A 7,062-nucleotide genomic window follows, 5' to 3' on the forward strand; every position below is an offset into this window, starting at 1 on the left:
TGAGTAAGGTAACAGCTGAGGCAGCAATGTGTACAATTCCAGATCCAGGCTGGGTGGCAGTGCTGGGGAACTGCCTTGTTTTGCAGCCAGAGGATGAGAAGCGCCTTATGGCTACTAACTGAAACTGGACTTTACAATTCATTAGAAGAGAGCTTTTTGTGAGTGACAAGCGGAGCTGGAGATGCGTCTGCTCTGAGGGCAAGGGGGGGGGGGATGTCAGAAAGGGCTGGGCTGTGAGGGACTCTGGAGACAGACCATTAGGCCCTACTGAATGACTGTGAGCAATAGCTATCAAAGGCAGCCTTAGAAATGGCCTTGGGGCCTGGAAGAACAATGCTGACCAAGGCAGCCAGGCAATTCTCTGGCTTGGAGTTTATCTTCAGGGGCTGGGAGGACCCCTGAGCTCTTGGCCCTCCCCAGGCATGGATGAGGTAGGATTTGCTCCCAGTCCCAGGCTGTCCCTGTAACAAGTGGCTGTTTTCTCACTCCACTCTGAACCTAGGGGAAAGCACAGATTCCTTTGCACCCCTACTTTGTAGTTCTCATGCTTCTCTTGGCCCAGGGAGTTATTCGCTGCACTAAGATGTCAAACAAAAGCTTTTCCCCCTCCTCAGCACTTCCCCTCATGCACACTCCACCCAGTTTCCTTACTTACATTCTTCCAACACCTGCCAGCCAAGCCATGGCTCCCAGGGTAAAAGAACAAGCATTCAACTATGCCTGAGTTTACATCCAATGTACTGTTAAGAAAGCCTAGTGTGGCTGTATCTGCTTAACCCACCTCTGGGGGTCTCACGTGGCACATAACAGGTGCAATGTTCCCTCTAATTTTTTTTCATTCATGTGTAGAATAATTTTATGGGCACTGAGCATGTGTGGATGTGCACCACTAGTAGAAACACTGCCAGCTATGGATGCTCTGCTAATCAGCCAGGCCGCACCGGGATCTCTCCTGGGTGGCTGCCCAAGGCATAGCTTACAGGGAGCAATGCAGAGGTGGTGCCTCAAAACACCAGTGGGGCAATAAAAGAATTAATCTGAAATTCTTCTTCCTTAAAAGCAATAGGCTGACAGGGTTCATGGTAACAGGCATTTCCCTGCCCAAGCCTCTGTGTGCCACCCTAGAGTGGCTGGGATGGGCAGAGAGCACGAGCAGGATGTTTGGAGAGGGGGGACAAATAAATATAGTGGCACTCTGGGACTGGCCCTAGAGAGCCCTTTCCTTTATCTCAAGTGTGAAGCCAGCGAGATGTTTGTTCTCTTTACTCATGTGTAATGTATTAATGGAGGAACCCAAAGCACCACAGCTAGGCTGTACATTCTTTCCTCAACCACTCCAGCACTTCTTTGCACTAAATTAGTTAGGGATCACTTCACCCAGCACTGACTTGCAACCATATCTGGGGTGGTTTTCATAGACCGTGACTGATGGAAAGACATCAAAACCAGTGGTGGGCAACTTGTGGCGCACTGCAGCCCACTCACCCCTATATCTTCCCCTTCCCCACACACCTTTCATGTACTGGTGCCCGGCAATTCCTCCTCCTCCTTTCTCCCAGCATTTTTGGAGGGCCATGAATCTGCTAATTCGTGCTCATCATCCCACTCCTCCCCCCTGCTTCCAGCTGATTTGTGCTATTCCAGCTCTGGACTGAAAGGGGAGAAGCGGCGGTGGAGTGTGAATCAGCAGATTCATGGTGCTCCAAAATTGCTGACAGTGGGAAGAATAGGAAGTGCGGGACTCCTGTACCCCAGTGCACGAGAGGTTTGGAAGAAGGTGGGAGAGAGCAGGTGCACGGGCTGCAAGTTGCCCACCACTGGGTTTCAATCTTGTGGCCCGCTGAGTCAAAGGAGGGTCACTCAAGGGGCCTACTCACTATTCTTGGTTGGCCACTGTGATCAAGGCTCAGGTCTATAATCCAGTTGTCAGCCCTAAGCTCCTCTATGAATATAAAAGCTCTGTGACCTACTGACAGCATCTCACAATTCTGGAAAGGTACAACCACAGATGCCCTGGGAAGACCACCTGCCTATCACCAACATCTCCCTGAAACCAGTGTCACCAGCATGGAAGCAATGATCTTTCCACATCGACTCCACTGAGTGGACATTCTGAGCTTCTCACCTCCCAAAACAAGCCCTCTATTCTCAGCTCCAGCAGAGTCAGAGATCCCGTGGTAGTCAGAGAAAATGCTACAAACACCCACTGAAAGCATATTGCAAGAAAACTGATGTGGATCTCAAAAACAGGAAGGAGCAAGCCACCAGACAACTTCAGTGGTACCACAAGGTCCATCACGCATGGTGGCCTGCTTCAAGGAGAATGCCTTGTGGAAAAGAGAGAGAAGGAAAGAACTTTCTCCCAGCAGCCAATTGCCCTACTGGAAAATACCTGTACCTACTGCAAGCACATCTGTGGTTCCAGGATTGGACTCCTGAGTCATCCTAGGACCTATATGTAAATCCATGATAGAGACTATTCTAAACCGAGGGCTTGCCAATGCTAACAATAGTACACAGCTTTGCCTTGAGCCTTCCAAAATCATGAGCCTGGCTTCAAAATCATGAGATTTAAAAAAAAAATCTCATCCAGTTTTTTTTTTAAATCAGTTTGGGATCCTTTTTCTTTACTTTCTTGTTTCTGAGCCTTTAGAGTCATAGTCAGGCCATGGTTTCAAGCTGCTATCTGCAACAATGAGGTTTAGAAACTTCTTTAAATGAAAGCTGAGCTGCACACAATTGCCTGCCTCTGGGAATGTTAAGAAAAGCACTAAATACCATGAGAACTGGCAACACGGACAAGACGTGAAGGCTGGAGGTGAAGACGACTCTATCTAGTTGAATCTGCAAAGGGGAATGAGATTACAAAAGGGGACAGACAAGAAGTTGAAGCTTGAATAATTATCAAATGGGGAAATGAATTGGAATAGGCCCCCTATGGACACTTGTTTTGGAGTAAGCATGTCTGTCTTATTCATTTAAATTGGTGATTTTCCCCTCTTGCCCCTTCCCCTCTCCACATGGGAGACTAGCCTGTTGGCCCCTCCCCTTCTGCCTGAGGCCCTGCCCCTGGCAAACCAGAACCTGAAAAAGTCCCCCCACACCAGGCCAAGGTGCCAGCCCGATGCCAGTTGAACCTCGCTGGCCACCTGCTGACTTGCCATGTCCCTCCTCACTCTCCCACCCAAGAAGAGGGACGCAGTGGCTGTGTCTAAACTGGCAAGTTTTTCTGGAAAATCAGCCGCTTTTCCGGAAAAACTTGCCAGCTGTCTACACTGGCCGCTTGAATTTCTGCAAATGCACTGACTTCCTACTGTCTGAAATCAGTGCTTCTTGCAGAAATACTATTCTGCTCCCGTTCGGGCAAAAGTCCCTTTTGCACAAAGCTTTTGCGCAAAAGGGCCCGTGTAGACAGCTCAGTTTTGTTTTCCGCAAAAAAGCCCCGATCACGAAAAATGGCGATGGGGCTTTTTTGCAGAAAAGCGCGTCTAGATTGGCACGGATGCTTTTCCGCAAAAAGTGTTTTTGCGGAAAAGCATCCGTGCCAATCTAGATGCTCTGTTCCGAAAATGCTTTTAACGGAAAACTTTTCTGTTAAAAGCATTTCCGGAAAATCATGCCAATCTAGACGTAGCCAGTGAGTAGCAGGGACTTCCAGAGGGAGGGAGGGTGGAGCAGCAGAGCCACCGTGGCCTAGGACTCCTGGGCTTTTGTGACAGATAGGGTTGCCAGGTGTCCGGTTTTCTACCAGACAGTATGGTTTTTGGGCTCTCTGCTCAGTAAAAAAAAATCCAGAAAATACCAGACATGTGCAATGTCCGGTATTTCCTGGTTTTCTGGCTGGGCGCCAGACGGAAGCCTGGTGGGGATGGGGGGAGTGACTGGGAGGTGGGGTGCAACTGGAGCTGGGAGTCCTGGTTGCGTGTGAGGAGATGGGGCAGCACGGTCCATGCTCCTGCGCACTGGTCAAGTGCGTGGTGGAACCACAGCCAGACTGACTCGCGCAGGATGGAATTGCCCTAGGATCTGCACAGCCCGGGTGAGTTCTGCTCCCCGCCAGCTGATTCGCTCCCTTGCCTCCTCTGCCAGCTTCACGTCCCGCTGGCTGGTTCCTCCTCCAGATCTTCCCCGGCCAGTCCCTCCCCCCCCCCCCCCCCCCCCACCGCTAGCTCTGTGTACTGCTGGCCAGTTCCTGCTCAAGCCAGCCCCACTGCACCCCCCCACCAGCCCTGCTTCTGGCAGCCAGTTCTTCCCTCCTGAGCTCCCCCAGCCAGCTCCGCCCCCGCTGGCCACTCCCTCCCGATATCCCTCAGCCAACCCCATTCTGCCCGACCAGCCCTGCTTCCCGTCGGTCCCCACATCTCCCCCAGCCAGCCCTATTGGCCCCCCCCCCGTTAGCTCTGTTTCCCAGCCCCCCCTTCCTGGCCAGCACCATTCCCCTCCTGGCTGGTCCTTCCTCCTTCTCCCCCCATGAAGCGTATCCGTTTTTGTTTGTTTGTTTATGACTACCTGGTAACCCTAGCAGTGATTCTATCCCTGTGATTACCACAGAGATTTAAACTGAGAAGCAACTTGCCTCCCCTTCCTTGATCCCCCCCCCCCCCGAGCACCTCTTTTTGTGCAAGAAACCCCTGCAGAGCGTCCACACATGCCTTTTTGCACAAGAGTTGTAGCGCATAAAGGAGTCATTCCTTGTGGGGAGATGAATAACTCTACTGGAAAAAGCCCCCTGTCCTGTCGATTTACTGTTTGGGTTTTTTGCGCAAAAATGCACTCGAGGTGTGGATGCTCCGCCTGTTTTTGCGCAAAAACTGCATTAAACTGTTCAACACTCCTTTGACTGCTTTCTGCACAAGTGTCCATCTCAGCTATCCTCCAAAGATTTCCCAGTTGCTTGGTTGGATGAGTCTAGACAGATACCAAAACCTCCACCAGCATCTCGCAGGCAGAGAAGCAATTCAAATAAGAGTTAAAAAAAATACAACCAACAACCAATCAAGTTCCAGAGAGCAAAAGCTTCAGTTAAAAAATGACTAGTTCACCTATTAAAGAATTGTACCATCTGCTGGAGATGTGGGAAATGGCATCTGTAACTGCACAGAGGGTGTATGTGTAGAGCCCTGTGTGGATACAAAATTTTGCCTCTATATAAAACCCTGATGCGCTCACATCTTGAATAAAAAAAGATATATTGGCATTGGCAAAGGGTCAGAAAAAGGCAACAAACATGATGAGGGGTTTAATCTCCCATATGAAGAGAGATTAAAAATACTTGATCTTTTCACCTTAGAAAAGAGGTGACTAAAGGGGGATATGAGAGAGGTCTATGAAATCATGACCAGTGTGGAAAAAGTGAATAAGGAAAAGTTAACTATTTATTCCCACAATATAAGAACTAGGGGGTCACCAAATGAAATGAATAGGTAGTAGGTTTAAAACAAAGAAAAGGAAGTTTTTCTTCAGTCGGTGCACAATCAATCTCTAGAACTGCTTGCCAGAGGATGTGGTGAAGGCTAGGACTTTAGGGCTGTGTCTAGACTGGCCAGTTTTTCCAGAAAATCAGCCACTTTTCCGGAAAAACTTGCCAGCTGTCTACATTGGCCGCTTGAATTTCCACAAAAGCACTGACGATCTCATGTAAGATTGTCAGTGTTCTTGCAGAAATACTATGCTGCTCCCATTCGGGCAAAAGTCCTTTTGCACAAAACTTTTGCGCAAAAGGGCCAGTGTAGACAGCCCAGATTTGTTTTCTGCAAAAAAGCCCCGATGGCAAAAATGGCGATCGGGGCTTTTTTGCAGAAAAGCGCATCTAGATTGGCACGGACGCTTTTCCGCAAAAAGTGCTTTTGCGGAAAAGTGTCCGTGCCAATCTAGACGCTCTGTTCCGAAAATGATTTTAACGGAAAACTTTTCTGTTAAAAGCATTTCCGGAAAATCATGCCAGCCTAGCAGGGTTCAAAAAAGAGCTAGATAGATTCATGGAGGTTAGGTCCATCAATGGCTATTAGCCAGGATGGGTAGTAGTGATGTTCCTAGCCTCTGTTTGTCTGGAAATGGGTGACAGGAGAGGGATCACGTGATGATTACCTGTTGCGTTCCCTCCCTCTGGGGCATCTGGTTTTGGCCACTGTTGGCAGACAGGGTACTGGGCTAGATGGATCTTTGGTCTGACTCAGTCTGGCTGTTCTTATGTTCACCTTTCCTACCCATCCTGGCTAATAGCTATTGATGGACCTAACCTCCCTGAATGTATCTAGTTCTTTCTTGAACCCTATTAAAGTCCTGGTCTTCACAACTCCTCTGGTAAGGAGTTCCACAGGCTGACCTATGCACTGCATGAAGAAAAACTTCCCTTTGTTTGTTTTAAACCTGCTACCTGTTAAATTGGCAAGACAAGGAAATCTGCACCTGCACCGCCCACACTCCATAGGTCCTGTTGGTTTAGCTGTAGACTTCAGGACTGTCAATCTGAGTGAGTTAAAAATATCAGAGCAGAACTCCAGCAAGGAGTTACCTTTTCCCCCCTGACATGCTAAAATGATACCGAAATGAAGAGTGGCCATGATGTCAGATGTAGCTGCATGTCATGGCTTAGACTGTACATGTGCCTAATGTGATGGAGCAGAGTGGAATATGAACTGCTGTCCCACTGAGATCTGGATTGAGTCCCTCACCAATGTTCCCTATAAGCTAAGCATTTGGACAACCACCTAGGCGAGATTCAAATGCTGTCTAGCTGATTAGAAGAGCACCCACCACTGGCAGCATGTGCTTCTACATCCACATATGCCTCAGTGAACATAGAAAAATTTATTCTGCACATGGATGGAAAAACATTAAAAGGAACATTGGTCCCTCTGCCAACCCATTTCATATGGCCACCAAAGGGAAACAGGTCTCTACTGAGCTGGGCTGGATTTAAACTGGCAATGTAGAAAGTCTCTGATCCTCATGTTCACACCCCAGCATTGTCAGCTCAGGTCTGAAATACATCACTAGATGTCAGTATAATCACATTAACAGGACACACATATTAGTGCCAATCCCTTGATTTAATTCCTA

The sequence above is a fragment of the Pelodiscus sinensis genome, chromosome 25 (assembly GCF_049634645.1).
Source record: "Pelodiscus sinensis isolate JC-2024 chromosome 25, ASM4963464v1, whole genome shotgun sequence".
NCBI classification, from domain to species: Eukaryota; Metazoa; Chordata; order Testudines; family Trionychidae; genus Pelodiscus; species Pelodiscus sinensis.